General features: G+C 40.9%; 1 protein-coding gene across 4 annotated transcripts in view; it reads right to left on the bottom strand.

Annotated features, from left to right (window-relative positions):
• The window catches only part of IQGAP2 (IQ motif containing GTPase activating protein 2), a 123,698-nt gene that overhangs the window by 82,721 nt on the left and 21,938 nt on the right, over window positions 1-19,039 (bottom strand). The window lies entirely within an intron of this gene.

The raw sequence follows: 19,039 nt of genomic DNA, 5'->3' as shown, positions 1-19,039 counted from the left end.
ATTCTAATCAGCAAGTCAGTGATGGGTATGTTGACTTAAGCAAGTGTGCTCCTATGGGGAGAACCAGGGAGACCACAACCTAGAAGAACTGAATACTAATTTGATTTCTAGATGCAATGAAAGCCACAGCCAGCACTATTTGTCTACACAGCCTGTATTGACACTTGCCTTTCTTACATCAAATGCTAAAATGAAATACCAAATAAATTGCAAGAGCTTCCAAATTCAATGATAAAAGGCAATAATCTCTAATGTCTGGAAATTGTAGAATGAATATTAACAATGATGAACATCTGGCAACCATCAAATCATTCTTTGAGCATCAGAGAAGAGCATTAGCTGAACCAAAAGTATCTAGTGTTTCTACCTTCATGCACACCAAATGGAAAAATCCTTGCCAGAAAAAGTATCTGCGCTGCACATAACAACAAACAGCTGTTCTGATGCTAAACCAAGTGCCTTTTCCAGGAAAAAAAAGTGTCAGCCAGCAAGGAGCACAGCACAAGAGCTGCAATTGTGCCACAGCAGCCACTTTTTCTACCAGTGCCCAGTTGCAGAAGCCAAGAGGAAAAAAAATCTCTTCCAGGTTTCATAACACCTGCCAGGGTTTGCTCTGAAAGAAGATGAAAGCTATTCAGGTCAGGAAGGCTTAGTTTGTAGCAATCATGACTTGCATGAAAAAGAAACCTTCCAGAAGCAGACTACACCAAGGTGTAGACACATGATTATGGATAAACAAACCAAATGGTTAGGTGACTTGGACAAATTTTGTACTTCTTTAGCCATGTCTGAACATTAAATAGGAATCAACAGATGCATATCTGTTTTCTATGTCATGATGCTTGTTCTTATGTAAAAAGCAGCATTCTTGAGCTGATAGCATTCTGTCATGGGGTAGCATAGCTTAAAGGGACAAATATTACACAATGATTCCTTTCAAGCACAGCATATTGGCAAACTTCCATCACTTGCAAACAAAAAGTTTGACCTGGGGGGATGAAATGCTATAGAATTTAGGATCTCATTAAAATACATAGTTAGGGTTTCTTATTACAGCAAAAAACTTGGAATGTGAATGTAACATAAAAGTATCACCTAGTTGCTGAGCATGCAGACAAATTGGTACAGTATTTTAATCATGATTTATTGCCTTTGCAAAACCAGGGAGATGATTCTAAATAATTTTTGCTTCTGATGTTCAAGATAAAGAAAGATGCACACCTGTTTGGGGCAAAGAAGGGGATGCCAGTAAAGGGTGAGAGCCTATTTGGCAGTCATAAGCAGGAAGCAAGTCTCTCAAGCATCTTGAAAGCAGAGACTGAGGAAGATGCAGTAGTGGGAAGAAATCAGACTGACTGTAACAGAATTGCAAAAAGGGAGCCAGAGGAAAACTCCATTTTTTTTAAACCAAAATGAGGAGGCAGAACAAGTGTTGGAACATATGAGGATTGGACTTCTGGTTTCTCCCTCCTCCCCTTCAGAAAAATAGAAAGACATTAATTAGGCTTCATCTAGGGTTGGCAACAAAATCTGCTGAAAAATACAAGACCTTATCCCCACAGCCACTTTCCTTCTATTTAAAAAGATCCTTCCCTGACCATGCCTTAATTTTTATGCTTGCCATTAGCTAACAAGCAGCTTTTAAAACACTGCTCAGACTACAGAATCCTTGACAAACAGTCAAGGATTTCCAGCTTGCTTTAGATCAGGCACACACCCATTTGAAGCAGACGTGAAAGACAGTAGCAAGAGAAAGCCTTTGGTGCAGGGATACAGCAGGCACTGCTGTACACGTGAGTAAAAGTGCATCAGTTAGTAAATAGCAAGAAAGAAACAAATCTCTGGGATTATAATATTTCCTAAATTAAAGCATAGAAAAATAAAAACCGCATAAAGAAATGCTTAGTATTTGAGACTGTATTTCTCCTTCTGTTAAGAATAACTGGTATAAATCAAAACACAGGTCCTATGTTTTGCTCAGGAAACACTGCTCAAGTTTGCACAGGATACACATCCAGTAAGCCAAATGTCTGAAATTTTCTTCCCATGCAAAGTCAAAAGAAGAAAGGACAGAAACAGAGGACAATAATTAGAACTTAAGTTTCACATTCACTTCTCACAGATGACAAACAGCAAGCCAGAAGCTGATTCAAAGTTAAGCAGGAAGCAGGAGTGATCATGTAAAACTGACCTAGAGAATACATCACATGAGCCTTTGTCTGGATGAATTTTGCTTTTAGATAGTTCATAGGTCACAGATTTTACCACGTCAGCATAAAATACTCACCAAGAAGACTCCATTCATCCCAAGAATCATCCTCATGCCAAGTCTGGATAGCTCTTTAAGTTTTGTAATCTCTCCCCATTCCCAAATTATTTTATTGGTTTGATGTTTTTTATTTGTGCTTATATATACAGTACAGGTCTATGTTTTCAAAACACTATTTGATTAGTCTTGTCCTGTTAAAGTTTTTTGGCTCTTCAGTCCTTGACTATAATGCCCATCTTCAAAACAAAAACTCCACTGTAACACACTTAATGTGTTTAACAACATACTTTCAACTGTCAAAATTACTACAGCAAATTACCACTTGATTGTCAAATACCTTGGTCATACAAACTCTTTAATCTGACATGATCAGAAGTTGTTTAATCTAGGAATCAGTGACTATCAGGTCTTAGGCGCTCCAAGGAATGCACCTCCCAAGGACAGGCAGACCTTGTCCCCATCTCTGTAGCTGAGTCCCCCCCAAGTGCAGAGCTGTGATCTAACAATCACCACACAGCTAGCACAAGTGTGTTGATAGTTATAGCACATCTAAGCCACTTCAAAAGAGCAAAGAGCACCGTGTGCTTTTGCAGTTCATTATTAGATGCAAACCATTGTTTACCCCATGAGTATAAAGAGCTTACAGTTCAGCATTTGGATGGAACAGAACAAAGATCTTCTTATCCCTACAGAAGTGAGCACTCAGCACTTGTTCTTTGGGAAGAGCAATGCTTAAACTGTACTGATTCAAAGTTTCAAAAATTGCAAAGAATTATTTAAAAAAAAAAAGGCATAATCATGACTAATGTTTAATCATGACTGTTCATAGCACTACAGGAAGTATTAGCACTGTACCTGCTAAATTAAGAAAGGTTACAACAAAACTATGTCCAGGCAACTATCAGAAGCCCACCATTACCTGATGGTCCTGCAGGCTGTCAACTTCACACATGTCACCACCTGGATTTTCATCCATCCCTTTCACCACAGCTCCAACCTGACTAGACTCCAACCCTTTCTTCCCACTCCACAAATTCACTGCCTTGCAATCCTATCTGTCTATCCACCTCTTGCCTGCATGCCTGAGGCAAAGAACAGCTTTTCATCCTCTGAAGAATCATTCTCCCCTCATCCAAAAAGCTACTCTCAGTTCCTCATCTCCTCCTTCACTGCTTGACTGTGGCCTGTTGGGGCAGGCTCCTAGGAGAAGTTTGCAGAGTTTGCTGTGGCTGTTCCTCTTCTCCCTGCATGGGTCACCCCTGCTCCCCCACACCATTAACACATGTTTGCTTCTGCTCTTCATCTGGTTCCTTTCCTTCAAGCTCACACTTGAATTCTTTTGATGTCATCCTAGCCTAATTTCTGACATAAAGATTATTCATGACTTTGCCAGCTGCTTTTCCCAGGACATACTCTGAGGCTAAAACAGATGAACAGCAAGACAAAGTCTCTTCAAATTCAGGAACAGACTTTATCATCCTTGTCTAGGGAACTGCAACCTCAAATGTGCCCCCAACACTCAGATGGAACAGAAGTGACCATTCAAATCTCACACTCAGAATAACTTTTCATCTTTCCCTTCCCTCTTTCTCTGTTATGAAACCATTTGGTTATGGTATCATCAGAGGGAGCATCTGAACATCATCTTACCTGATTTTTTTACCAGTGCACATCCGTAAGTATTGCTACTTCTTCATCCAAACCTCATGCTTTGGCACACTTGGTGACAGTAATAAACCATATGCACTGCACCGTGTTCAGAGGTTTTCATTCCCTGCCTGCCTACCAGAAAGCCATATGTTCTACAGCAGGGCCATACTTGCTGTGCAATGCCTTTCATATACACTGAGACAGGATATTCACTCTATTCAACCCTAATCTGTTCAAGTAGGTCACTCAGAGTTCAGTGGAGCACACACCACTGACACAGAGGATCTGGAAAACAGTATTTCCCCAAATACTCTGAAATAGTCTGTCAAACACAGACCTCAATCAATGCAACTACCTATAAAAAAAGCCCAGATTTAATCTGAGCAATAATTTGTCAAAGTCAGAACCTTGACATCCCCTTATCTGCAGATGTAGATCTTCAGTTGCTAATAATGCACTTCCAAAATGAGACCTAGTGGGAGTGAAAGGAGAGAAGTGACAGAAAAAAGATTGGACCCCTGCTCTGGTGGGATCCCAGAGTCTGGAGTGCTGCATTCAGCTCAGGGCAGTCCCCAGACAGGAAGAACACTGACCTGTTGGAGCAAGGAGGAGCACAAAGCTGATTAGAGGAACTGAGCACCTATCCCAGAGAGAAAGGCTGAGACTTGGGTTTGTTCAGCCTTAAAAAGAGAAGGCTTAGAGGTAACCTACATGTGGCCTTCCAATACCTGTAAGGAGCCTACAAGAAGGATGAAGAGAGACTTTTGATGGAAAGATGGGTGTGACAGGTGAGGAAAAACTGAAAGCACAGATTTAGATTTGATATTAGGAAAAAATTCTTTACTGTGAGGGTGGTGAGGCACCAGAACAAGTTGCCCAAAGAAGCTGTGGATATCCCATCCCTGGAACTGTTCAAGACCAGATGGGGAGGGGCTTTGAAAACCTGGTCAAGTGAACATGTCCCTGCCCAAGTCAGGGGGGTGGAAATTGATGGTCTCTAAATGCCCCTTTTAACCCAAACCATTCTATTATTTCAGCAGCTAGCATTAGATTTAAATAAAGTATTTTAGTTCCTCCCACACACTCAATCAGTGGTAAAGACTTGCAATCTGTAATTCTTACAGACCAGAAGAACAGAGCTACTGCTGACTTTAATGAGGCAGGCTCAGAAATGAACATGAAGAGGTTAAATCTTAGAGACTGCATTTTTTAAGTTTTAGGAAAAAGGTATTAGTGGGCTCCTTAGAAACCTGGGTGCATGGTTCTTTACCATTCAATTCAAAATGGAAAATTTAAAAAAAATCTTTACCATTACAATGAAAAATTGTCAAACCTGATGAATATAAGTAAGTCAAATTAAACAAAACTGTAAATCTCCTCTCTGTATCATGGCACTTTCCCAGTGAAAGAGGAAGAAAAGGTCTGGATGACTATAAAGCACCTACTGACTGTTTCTTACACAGTTTTTCCCAGCAAAGTGGCAGGAGTCCATCTTCAACTCATGTACACGAGTCCATCTACAACTCACATTATAACTCAAAACACTTCTTCCAGTCTCCAACCTTGAAAATCTACTATGGCACAATAAACTATTTCACAAGCTGTTAGGAAACTTCTGCAGATCAAGTGATAAGCCTCTGATGTGTCTTGACATGTTCACATCAATTAATAAATTGTAGTTAGAAGTTTTACCTCTAGGAAAATCCAGCTATCAGTTCACTGATAGCTCCATAAGCCAGCGCAGCTAACAGAAATGAATTACGAAAGAGGCTCATTTTTATCACCAGCTTAAGCACTTTTGACCTTTAAAACATGACCTCTAGTCAAGGCAGAATTGTACTTTAAACTCATTAAGGACATATTATGTCAGGGTACTTCATCACAACTTCTGAATGTGTGCCTTGAGAGAAACTTTCCAACAGATGATGCAGCAAGAGAAAAGATGCCTGAGGTTATTCAGTTTTTTGGCTCCTTGATCAGACTCCTTGGAGTAATATGGTCATCATGAAAACATTCTGCAAACACTAACTCCATAGTATTTCAATGTTTAAATGTCAAAATTCGATGAAAGCAGTATTGTGCAAAAGCACTAACAACTGTTATTTTAGAAAGTGCTTTATCAGGCATTACCAAAGCTGTACTTCTAAACAAAGCAGTTTTCTTGTTTTACTTCCATGCTATAATGCTTGCCAGACAGAATTTTTACTAGTAGGCAGCCATGTGAAAAGATTCACTGCCTTGAGGTGATATATCCCATTTTACACTAGACACATTCTTATTTTAACAGCAACACTCAAAAAGCTGAATGCTTTACATCAAATATTTTTAGAAATAGTTCAGGTAACAAATTTGCACACACTTTTCCCAAATCCTTGCTCCACCAGTCACAAGAAATTTAGTTTTCTCTCCTGTAGCAGGAGGAAAACCCCAGCTGCAGATTATTCTTCTGTACCTGCTTCTGCTGCTACAGATGCTCAAGCAAACCCAGGCTACCCCTCCTTGCTCTGCCCCAGCACTGCATGTACCAGCACGATTATCTGACCTGAAACAAATGGCTAAGAGAAAGTGCCCACACAGAAAGGTCAGGGGCTTTGTTCACTTGCTTCTTTAAATGAACCTGAGAAGTAGAACACCTGAAAAACAGCAAGAACAGCAAGAACAAGTAACTGCTTCAGTACCTTTTTAGCACAGACATCAGCCAAGAGCTTTTTTTTTTTAAACACAATGGAGCATTTTGTCATAGTATTTTATTTTCAAAAATTATTTCTTTCACCTTATTCTGTCAGTCTCTTCTTCTCTTTCTGGGGAAAAAGAAAGGGGGGAAAAGTAAAAAAGGGGCTGTTTTGGTGAACTGCCTTTCTGAAAAGCCAGAAAGCTGTTTTCATACCAGTTTTATTTTCACCAATTGGTTGGGGTGGGGGAGAGGGGAAAGTGTTAGAAGGAATTTGCTTATTCTTGCAAACTCCCAAATGAACCTCACACTCCCTCTCACTCCCAATCCTTGCCATTCCTGTAAACAAGAGAAAGACTCAGATAAAATCAAAACATTCTACAGATTTCTTATTATGCCCTTTTTGTTGGTGATGAACCATAAACCTTTTTGTAGATTGGAGGAAGTTTTTCATTACAGTCACCTGCTTATTCACATCTTGCATCACATGAAAGGCCACACAGCACACCCAGCATTAATTATTAATCTAATCACGTTATCAAAGTACCAGCTCAGCAGGATCTTCTGAGAAGATACAATTCCTCCGGTGACACCCAGTTCAGACAGCACAGAAACTAAATAACTATAGAGCCTTGTGAACTCTGCCCTGAGACAGTCGCTTCTTTTGAAACACGGGATCTTGACATCAGCGCCATTCAAAAGCACTGCATGCGTGTTTTCTCTTGGAGCTTGCTGGAAATTAGTGGAATGCTGAAAGTTCTGCACTGCACTGTAGGTATCAAGGCTTTTAGGAAGTCTGTGAAGCAATGGCAGAGTTCAAGCCCTTGCTGAAGGTGAAAGTGCTCAGAGATGAACAGATCAAATTCTTTCTGCATTGAGGATGAATCCAAATAAAAAAATGCATTAAACATAATCTCTTGCCAACTACGGATTGGCAGAATACATATTCAGATTTTGACTTCATTTGCTGTAAGCAGAACAAATACAAATAATAGTTTTGCTGACCCCAGTGAATATTCAGTAAATAAGGAGCCCTTTACAGATTTCAGAGGAGGTCTCAATTCAGCAGCTGCACTCAGTTGCCTCTTCCTTGGCACCTCAGGTTATTAAAGGTCAATCTTGGTCAATCCTCCAGTTACCCCTGCATTCCCTGTCTGTTTTTGCACCATAATGCAAAATTCAAACTTTCATTAGTGACTTTCACAAAGGTCTGAAATTTCTGTTTAACAACAGGGGTTTTATTTATTATGGTCATTATTGTTATCATCATTATAATAATTAAAAGATTCCTCACCCATAGGGTAGTTGGGCACTGGAAGAGGTTTTCCAGGATATTAACCACAACACCAAGCCTGACAGAGCTCAAGAAGTATTTGAATGACACTCTTAGGCATATGGTGTGATTTTTGAGGTCATCCTGTGCAGGGATAGGAGTTGGACTTTGATGTTCCTTATAAGTCCCTCCCAAGTCAGGATACTCTATGATTCTGTGATTTCCCAAGAAACAAAATAATTGCTGTTGACATTGAAAATACAATTGCAATCTCAGCCAGTAACCACCACAGCAAATGAGTTGCTCCCTGCAAGTTTCAGGCACTGAAAACTTTAGCAGACACAATTTTTCTTACTTATATTGTTCATCAACAATAAAGAAACAGAAGATGCTACAAAAATAATGAGAAGTCTCCCTATACTCCTTCCTTTTCCTCAACAGAATAGGAGTGCATAAGCTCACAAATAAATAGCACTTCTGGGATAAATTCTGTTTTCTCCTATTTCTTCTCAATTAGAGAAACAGTTTGTGCTACTAACAGTCATGTGATACCACTTTGACCCTGAGGAAGTGGAGAAAATGTTGAAATTGGAATCAAAACGGAACTATATTTACTTAGGAAAGACAGATCAAGGTCTCTCTCTGTCAAGAGAGAAAGCGGCAGGAGTATTAAAAATTATCTCCAGCTTTATACACACAAAAAAGAAAAAATGCCAATACCATTCAATATTTTACTTTGCATTTACCCAGACTTCAAGTGTAAGGTCTCCCCAAAATAGACAGTAGACCTCCCAGTATTAAGTATTATACTAATCACAAAGTTAGATCAGGGCTCACATGGGAAGGAAAAAAAATTGGAAAAGAGAGATGAACAAAGGATTTGAAAATACTGTAAATCATGCTATTAAAAATTCAAATACCCACAAACACATATCTCCTTCAATGTCATCAGTACTTCATAGGAAAAAAAAAAAAAAAAACACAAAAATCAAACCACAATTTTTTCTCCTCTCCCAATAGCTTATGTTCAACATAAAGTGGAATTTTGATTTTTGTTTTTTAAAACAGTAGAAGATAGTGTGCCTCAAAAGTTACTGGGTGGATCAAGTCAACACTTCCCTATTCTGTAGATGTTAAACAGAAAAATGGGAAGCCCTAAAACCCAGCTTCAGTCACGAATCCCATTGAACTCTGTTCCAGCAAAGAGACTGCCAGACCAAGGCCTGGCACTCCCCCAAACATGCTGCAAAGTAAATCCCACATGACCGGGTCTGTACATCAGGCAAATGCAGATGTACTTGAATGAAGCACACTGTGCTTTCCTTGGATCACGGCAAGGGAGGGGATGCAATCTGCAACTTGGAAATTGTCAGGAAAGAAATACATGCCAGCTTTTAACCTCTACTGATGTGACATCATTTCACTGCTTTGTTTCTTTAACAGAGAAAAAGAGTTTGGCACAATGTGTAAACAGATATTTGATTTTTACCCATTTTAGAGCAGCCTGTTTGACAGCCAAGTTTTAAAGACAGCCCTTCCACAGAGTGTAACTTGTGATGCAATTGATGCTTTGAACCTTTCTCCAAGGCCAGTGACAAGCTGCCCTATGGGCAAACGTGACTGGCATGCAGCAGTATCCTCCATTACCCCACCCAGCCTCACACCCCAGAAACAGCAGCCACGGTCCATAACCTGCATGCAACAGCACTCCACAAATTCTTCCCGTGTTAAGCCTCCTGTCTGGGGGTTTTGTGCATTTCCAGTGAGCCATTTCCTTGTCTTTCCTTGCTTCCAGAGCTTCTTCTATTCTATCCACTGTCAAACCAAACACATGAGTGACCTGAGCATAGCTACAGCACAGCAGGGCAATTTCTGTCCAGTGGGATATGGATGCCTGCAGGAATCTCTGTGAGTTTTTTATTGTCTCAGTGGACAGATTCTGCCTTTGGAGCTACAATAAGCATATTTAGAGAACAGAATGACAGGGATAACAAGAAGAATTGAGTTTAGGTCAATTTCATCTATTAGAAGAGTTTCTCTAACAATCTTATGGCATCAAATTTTAAAATGCATCCACTTGCTTTGATAGCAAACAAGTTTTAAGAATAGTTAACATGCCATAGTTGACACAAAAAGTTAGTCTGACAACTCGAGCCTATCACTTCTATTGTGAGATTAATGCATTACCAATAGCCCATATGGGAGCAATAAAAGGCAGGATGAGAATGCAGTCTCTCATGTTTGCCGCCTTGCAAAGTGAGTAATGTACTCCTGCCTTGCAGGAATTACACATCTTCACATTGGCCAATCCATACACTCTCTTCCCAGGGCAGTCAAGCTGTTTGTCCTCTGGATAGCTGGGAAATTATACATGCCATTAGCCATCATCCTACCAGGATAAATCCGCACTCAATGCCACAGTATAACTCACTTGTCAAAACTTGCCAATTCAATTAAAATGATAAAAAAAGCCCTGCAAGATGATCTCCCCTTTAAGTTAGTAGAGCTGGTACACTTGCAATCATGGACATGTATTCTTCCAAGCCAGAACCTGCCTAGCATTTATAGAGGCTAGAAGCTGTACGAAGTAATTCCCAGCACTTCAAGCTCAAGAGCAGCTCCTTCCATTCACTTGAGAGGATTCATTAACAACCCCTCCCCCAGACTCAAACTTATCAGGCTCAAAACCCATTCACAGCTCAGTCTCTGCTTCTGAAACCAATTTCAAGCCTTAGTTGTCAGAAATGGTGGTAGTGTACAGTAGAAACAGTGGGGTACATTAAATATTCGAGGCCACGTCCTGCTGTCACTGCTGAAAGAGACAACCAGTACCTCACCTCTTTTTTTGTGCCTAACACAGGGCTAATTCTGAACACATGCACCAGATTACAGCAATATTTGGGCTACCATTTCTCTTTTCACAGAAGAGGTAACCCCACAGTTGGTCTTCTGTCTTTAATCTATTAGTGAATTGATATCTAATAGCACCAACCACTTCATATGAGACACCAACGTGCTCATATGATTTGAAACCACAAAATAAAAATCTTGTCAGGAAATTTTTTCCTCGTGTTTTAAAGAAAACATTCAGATGAATTACTTTAAGTTGTACTAATTCAAAAATGCATGCCAGTTCCACAACACAGGTGAAAAACAAATACATCATTTAAATTTTCCAGTGGATGGTTTGGCCCAAAGAATCTTTCCCCCTTTTGGTGTTAAATCTGGGATTGAAGAGATTACCCTGAAACCTGTCTTCCTGTGCATTACAGAAAGTGCATAATTCAAAGAAACATGGAGAGCTAGAAAACAGAAACTATGAACAGAGCCATTTTCACAGCTCTCCCTAATTTGAGTGAGGTGGAAAGAATCTGAGATGTTTACATAGCCACACACAGAGGTCTGCAAATGCCTACCTAAATCTAGCAACAAAAATAGCAAAAGCAATTATGGGAGGCTGTCAAATTATCAGCCTCAAATGACAGTGATTCTAGAACATCAAGAAGTGCTCTGACAAATGTCCAAGCTCCTACAAAGTCCACATATACTCTGATCTCCTCTGGGACACTACTGTACTCTACCTCTTAAGAGACCCTTGAACTGAAATACAGGTGAATACAAAGTCATTTTATTAAAGCACATGAATTATTGGAGACTAACAGCAATCAAAAGCACCACACAGTGCACATGGCTGAGCCACACAACCTCACAACCCAATCAGCCCAGTTGCAAATCTGACCACATATTGCTTTAAAAAGCAACCACACCCCTTGCACAGGAGTGCCACTCATCTCATGATGGGGAACACTGGTTGTGCAACAGCTCTATCTACTAACACAGGGTTCACATGGCCTGTGGCCACCAACGTCCACAGCCAAAGCAGTTTCCAGCATTACTCCATTCTTAAATATGAGATACAAACTGCCAGAGTGCTCCTTCTCTGAACAATGAATGGTTGAGACATTTGCAGCAGAAGTGATTTTCAAAGGAGCCCAGACTACATCCCTCAGGAGTTGTCTTATTTTATAAAGCATTTGTTTGCAGTACCTGGAAGGCAAAAGCTGGGTGCAGCCCCATGCCTGCACATTCAGTGAGCACTGATCGCTCCAGTCCTTGAGCTGCTTTTCCCATCCAGAGCTGCGGGTACAGCAGCACATTTGGGGTTTTTTTGCAAATATAAACATTCATTAGACCAATTTTAGGACTTTCAGGCTCAAAACAGTAGCTAAGTCATAGAGATGTGGATCTCTAGCACCCATGAAGTAATTGAAAAGACCTTCTGCTCTAGCTGCATGTTTCTTGCGAGCAGTCATTTCTTGTATCCAGTACACCCAACACACCAGGGGGCACCTCACTAGCATCAGTGGTCAGTACAAAGTAGTGCTATAGAGGTTACCACATACAGCTGCTGACCCATCTCTTCTGACCTATGGACAGCTATTCATACCTGCCCACAAGGCTTTCTGCTTGAGCCTGAATAAACACTTCTTCCAAAGATCAACAGCTCTCCAGGACACGGTAAGCTGAGAAAGAAGGATGTCAACATGTGAAAAGTACACTCCTGCAAAGGGGCTGCTAAGAAGCAAATTCCTTCAGTCCAGGTAACCTCCTCCTCTGATCCAAGGCAAACAGGCAGATGATGCCATAAAGCAGTGAGTGCTGCACTAGGGATACAGTCCAATGGGATATGTGCCAGGAAGAATGCACCACTCTCTGGTCAGCTGCTCCAGCAGCATGGCATGCAGCCATCGCAGCCTGCAGTCCAGACTGGGTGGCATGGACAAAGCACACAGGTACTGCCACACATGCTGTCACTTATTCTGCCATGAACACACAGAGAAGCAAAGGCCTTGGCTGCTCTCAGGTAAAGATGAAACAGTGTAGAAGGACTTACCCAAAGGTCAAGAGCAACACCTAAGCCCTTCACTAAGCCCTAACACTAAGCAAAAATGTCCTTCCTTCCTATGGGTACTGTCACAGATCCTTCCCAAGAGCAGCTTCATATGACTCTCTTAAGCAAAGTACAAACTCTAAGTACTGCTAATCCCCACAGCTCTGTCCCTCTCCGCACATCTCAGCCCCAAACTTTCCTTTAGCAGCCTTCCAGATATGGAGTTTTGGGTTGGTGATGTACAAGCACCCTTGCCAGTATCCCTATTCATGTGGTCCCCATGGTAATGTAACAAACCAGCCCCTACTGAGACCTTGGTGAGGCCGCCTCAAGTCACGCTTAATATTAACGAGGAGCTAGCCAGGGTGCAGAATGAAGCCACCGCTTTGACCTGACAATCAGGTAGTCTTGTGAGTGGAGTCAAAGAAGCTTTCTAGTTGGACCACAGATAATCCAAGATGTAGAGGAGAAAGTGAAGGAGAAATGAAAATGCTGTGTGCTCTCTTGGTGAAACTTAGCCTACAAACACCAATACATGGACAGCAGAGCGTGAACTAGCTTCTAATTTGTCAGTCTTCCATTTAAAAAAAAAAAAAACCCACAAAAAACCAAAAAACTACAATTCCTTTTACAAGACAGTAGTGCCTAAAAGAAAGGTGGAAAACTTTGAGAAAGAGAACTAACTGGCTCTGAAGCGACTACACTGTTAGCTCCAGTGCATGCTATGGGACAACTGCCATATGGTTCAGTCTAGGGAAACAAAGGCCACATCCATCATTACTTGGCATCATTATTCCACAAGCATACACACTGAGCAATGACCCACGTTACCTCAACATGCCAGTAAGCAGGTCAATGCATCCTGTACAGAAACTAGCACAAAAGGCTTCTCTTGCCTTTAGATCTCACCGTCAAGACTTTTCATATGCAAATATCACTATCCAAGCAATTACTGGATTGATTGATACCACTGACATCACACTTGCATACAAAAATTCTGGCTTAACCACATGATTGTATAATTCTCTAAAACAAAATGCTTCTCCACCGATATCTGGCAGTCCAGGTGAGCATGCTGAGGACCAAGATGTGAGACAGTAAGTACACTTGTTGATCAGTACTTCTGTGTGGACTAAGATACTTCAGCAAGAGGTATAACACAGCTAAGCAGGTTTCTTCAAGGAATTTCACCTCATGACACACCCTAATTTCAAACACTTGACCTTCACAGAGGTGCTGCCAGTCATGTTCACTAGTGCTTTATTTGGCTTAAAGCAGGCAGAGGTGGGGAGACAAAGTTCATAATTTACAACACGGTAGTAAACTACCAATCCCAAAAGAGTTTTCTGACACACTCCCACGAAACATGTTACTAAGAAATATTTTAATATTTTCTGCCTAAAATTAGGTCGTTTTACAGCTAGATTACAATATTTTGTTATTTACTAAGAGCACAGGTCTTTAAATATTCCTGTAGTCTGAAACTATTTGAGTAATATTAATTCATTCATGACCTGCCAGGGCTGAATGGTTGCCATAATTTTATTCCTGGAGAAATGCAGGAATCGAGCAATGTGAAACCTGGCAGACTTCACTCATAGTACACCAAGTCTTTGTAGGACTCTGGTGCCTTCCCCAGAAACAGTGACCCTCTTAGCCACCCTCCATGGTCCCACAGTCCTGACAACTTGAGCTTTCTGTTTTGCCATGGTACTGCAAAACTTTTGGCTTTAACAAAAGACAAGTAAGCACTTCAGGATTTGACCTTTTAAGTACATTAAATTGTAGCTACATTTTTTTCAGCAGTTCATAACTATCATATCATCAACCAGTGCTGCAACTAGCCTTTGCAAACCAATTAACAAAATTGGTTTAGCATTATGAAAGAGGCAGGTTTTGGAAACAAAACGGGACAATTTGTTTTTCTATTGAAAAGAAGTTGCAGAAGAATGAGAATTTACTTATTCAACACACACACAAATAAAAAGACTTAACAAAAAGGAATTTCCTGGATAGTTTTCTTTTACTGTATCTTTATTGTCCTTATACTGAAGCTAAAACTTCAGTGTTTTATACAAGTTACTGCCTTACTGAACAGCAGAGCATGAAAAAAATGTTCTGGCAGCTGTTTGTGAAATTGCAGAATACACTTTATGAAACAAAGTATATTCCATTTCATGAAGGGAGAGTCAAGACTAGTAAAATGAGGAGTTCCATGGTTCAAATTCAATCTTATGATAAGAAGGTATAATTTCTAAAAAGCCAGGAGAAACAGTATCTACTTTACTATGGATGATTACAGCTTATCCAGCCACAACACATTTAGTGAAAATTTGATTTGCTTTATATGCCAAAGCTTCAATCACTATTTAAATCCTTCAAATCTGTATTATCTTTGCAGTGCAGTAATTACACATCAGCAGAGACAAGCAACAGCAAAAGCCAAACCCAAGCCAGAATTTGGTGTGCTGGGTATTTCCTTTGGAAAGGAGAATGCTGCGGTCAATATTACTTTCACCAAACTGGGGCTGGGAAAAATGTGGGCATGCACCTGTTAAAATTCACATAATCCAAGAAGACCTGAGGGCTTGTGACACAGCTGCTTATGCCCACCTTAGACCTTTGTTCTTTATTAGTATGATTTTCCAAATTATACTGGATATGTGTCCGGGTAACATCTGGAGGGGTTCTATTAGTGGCATCCATGGCTACACTTCTTGAAGTGCAAAAATCCCTACTCCTAATTGTATATTCTTGATTTTCTTCTTCTCAGAAATTCAAGAAAATGGGATGCTATCAATTTTTTGCTCCTTTTTGGTTAGTATGCAAGAGATTTTGCTTAAAGGTAAAAGTAATAAATCAAACAATATATACCAGCAGCCAAACCTCATTTTATCAGATGTGCAATCTCAGGAAGAAAGGGGCCCAGCAATCTAACAAAAAAAAAAAAAATTTCCACAATATCAAATATAACACCCTATCAAACTTTACTGACTTGTGCAGATATTACAAGCCTCATTGTATTTAAAAACTAATTTCCTATGTTATATAGGTGTAACAGATACTGTGCTTAGCTCAGAATGTATTTGCAGAAGCATCAGCTACCCATGACAGGATTCTTTTTTCATGTTGAATTTTTAGCCAAGTTTTTATTAAAGCTGGACCACCATAATTAAATATGCAAACAGTGATCTGAAAAGCAGCTGAAAGCATACATTCTTCACCTGTTTAATTCATTTTGGAATTTTAAAATGCAGAGCTGCTACAAAATAATGTTTTCATTACAAACATGGTGAGAAGCAAAATATGCCTCTTGACATAGCACCAGTCATGTTCTGCTTGATCTTTTGCTATTTGTTGTTTACTTCAGTATTTACCACTCTCCAGTATGGACCAAGGCACGCTATATTTGCACACAGTTGATTATCTAAAATTGTATTGCTGTCATTTCAGCAGCTGCCAACTGGAAAAAATCACCTCGACTTACTCATTCAGTCTATTTATTGCCATTGATATCCACAGTGTTATGAATATTAAAAAGTCCTCTCCAAGCACTCATGAAAAAGATTAAATATGTCCTAAAGGCATTTCCCACTCCCCAGATTCACCCAGGAGGGTACTGCTGTGAGCAAGCAGGCAGCAGGCAGAGTTCTGGGTGGCTTCACAACCAGCTGCTGCTGCTGGGGCTGAAGGCACCATCCTGCCTGCTCTGGCTCAGCCCCACTGCCACAAGCACACAGCAGGGGAGGAGGGCCTGCACATCCCATGGATGCTGCTGCACAGCTGGCGAGCACCCAGCCGGGACCCCTCCATCCAGCAGCAGCCAAAGCTGCAGATGCCCATCACTTGGGAATATTTCCTGTGAAAGCACACTCCCAGTGCAGCTGAAGGGCAGGACCCACCATGTGTTTTGGGAGAAGCCTACACTCAAGCCTCCCCAGCTGGTCTCATTTGAATTGCAACCCTGCTGCTCTCTCTCACTTTCCAGAGTCCTCAGTTTTGTTCAGGCTCTGTACTGACAGCAGAAATGCTATAATCATGCAGGTACAGAGATGGACTGAATATCAACAAGTTTCACCCCTAACCAAGCACACAGAGTGAATAACCATGCAAGTGAGAAGCAATACAGAACTTTCTCATGTTTCCCATTTCTCCAGATTGGTGCTGGTAAAAGTTTGGTCATGCACCTTTGACATTCGAGCCTGGGTCTGGCACTACCTCCGCTTCCCTGGACAACATAAGTCGCCTCCTGGGAAAGCAGGAGCTAGGGGCTACACAGCCATGAGACACAGGCATTTCTACTTGTTTCTGCAAGCTTTTTGTAGCTGTTTGTTGTTGGGCTGTTTTCACAGTAGCAAGAGTGTCTTGGAGCAAAGTCTCATGGCACAACAAAATTACCTCAATGGTTCTCTGTGAAGAGAGATTCTCCTTATTTTTTTTTTCCTCCCAGCAGCTCTGTCTACCCAAAAGCACTCCTAGGGCCTCTACCACACCCTGCATGGTCACCCCTTCCTTCCTAATGAGCACTGGGACCGGTGCACTGAGGCAGAAGAGGACCTCCAGCAGCATCGTGCTGCCACATCAGCTCCATCCATGACAGCCCAATCCCTTGGTAAGGGAAGTACAATGCTCCTTACACTGCAGAACTCATCCCCTCCTTATGAAGTAATCACCATTGAACACTACTAGTAGATTCTGATTTTCCAAACAGAGATCCAGAAAAGCTTCCAGGTACCTAACAAGCCTGGAAGTAATTGTCCTAGCTATGAAGTCCCATCATGGACTGCAGAGCTAAAACAATGCTTCCTCTAGAGAACTGCTAGTGGCAAGAATCTCTATGAAAACAAATACAAGGAAGGGGAGGAGGTTACTCATAGGAGATGCTATTTTAAGTCATTAGTAGTAAAAATAATTTCACATCTCCTTGTGAAATATCAAGGGAGCCACTTCAAATTAGCTAGAGGACTCAATTTCAAAATGACACATAGCCTGGGAAAGAGGAAGGTTGAAGAGAGCCAGGAAGAAAAGGTAGTCATAACAGCAGCAGAAGAGAAAAGGTTGAATTTGGAGACTAGATGCCATAAGGCAGCAGGTAGGTGAGTTGCAACTTACAAAGGAAAACCCTTGAGCAAAATCAAACCTTGACTCACTGAGGTTGATATGGTGGACCTGATCTAACACCTCCACAAGTGAAACCTGCTCCCTTCCCTTTCTCCAGTGTGCAGCCGCACCCCATCCTCTTCCTCTTGCCTGCTCAGGTTCTCCTCTGACCCCTTGGTCAGACCAGTCAGCTCCCTAAACCACAGAAAACTAACTCAGCAAAGGAACTTCACGTAGCCAGCACAGCAAGCTGACCCATCTGACTGAGGGCAGTCTCCTAACTGCACACTGGGGGCAGCAGGAGCACGTGGAGCAGGTCAGTCCTCCCTGGCAGCAGGACAGCACTTGCCATCTTAAATATTTGAACAAGGAACCACTGCGGGAGAAAGAGGAAGAAAGAGGAAGGGAGGCAATATTTGCTACACCAAATGGAACAATGTAGTGAAGAGGAAGTAAGAATGGTTGATTTTTATAACAATACCCCTAGGTCAAAACCTTTGGCAGCTATTGAAAAGGAAGCACTGTGGATTTAAGGCCCAGAACACAATAGCATAGTCGATTACTGACTGAAATACACATGTTTAAACCATTACAAAGATGCTAAGCTTCATCTTCATACTAAGATTTCACAGCTTGCTCTACTAATCACAGTTCAAGTTTTCTTTTCTCAATAGAAATTCATAGGAAAGTCATCCAAATACAGTTTGTAAGTAAAACCACCATCGTCAACAAGCACAGAGCAGAAGCAAGACACTACCAGTGATGCCAATAACAATAACGTGAGTATAAGAGACATCTTTGAAAAAGTCTGATCAGACAGAATATAAAATAGGCTTTTACATAAATAATAATTACAGCACTTGAAGCTACTTCAAAAGCACAAGGATATTGTACCCTGTTTCCCAGCTCTCTAATTATGAAAATGCTGTTGAATATTTGTTTTAAGAATGAAGTGAACATAGCAAAGTACATTTGCACAAAGGTGATCAAAACTCTGAGCACTTTCAAAGCAGTGTTTCATCACTGTTGCTGTTGCTTTAAGAGATGAGTACTGCTGACCAGTAGGAAATGAAGCAAGAGCAGAGTCCATCTTCTCTTATTGCCCTGCCTGCACTTACCACTGTAATACAAAGATGATATCAATCATTAAACCTGTAAGAGCCCAGGTGATTTTCTGCCATCTCA

Source organism: Serinus canaria, chromosome Z, assembly GCF_022539315.1.
Source record: "Serinus canaria isolate serCan28SL12 chromosome Z, serCan2020, whole genome shotgun sequence".
Taxonomy (NCBI): domain Eukaryota; kingdom Metazoa; phylum Chordata; class Aves; order Passeriformes; family Fringillidae; genus Serinus; species Serinus canaria.
The sequence above is the reverse complement of the archived record's forward strand: the minus strand, read 5'-3'. Positions and strand labels throughout refer to the sequence as shown.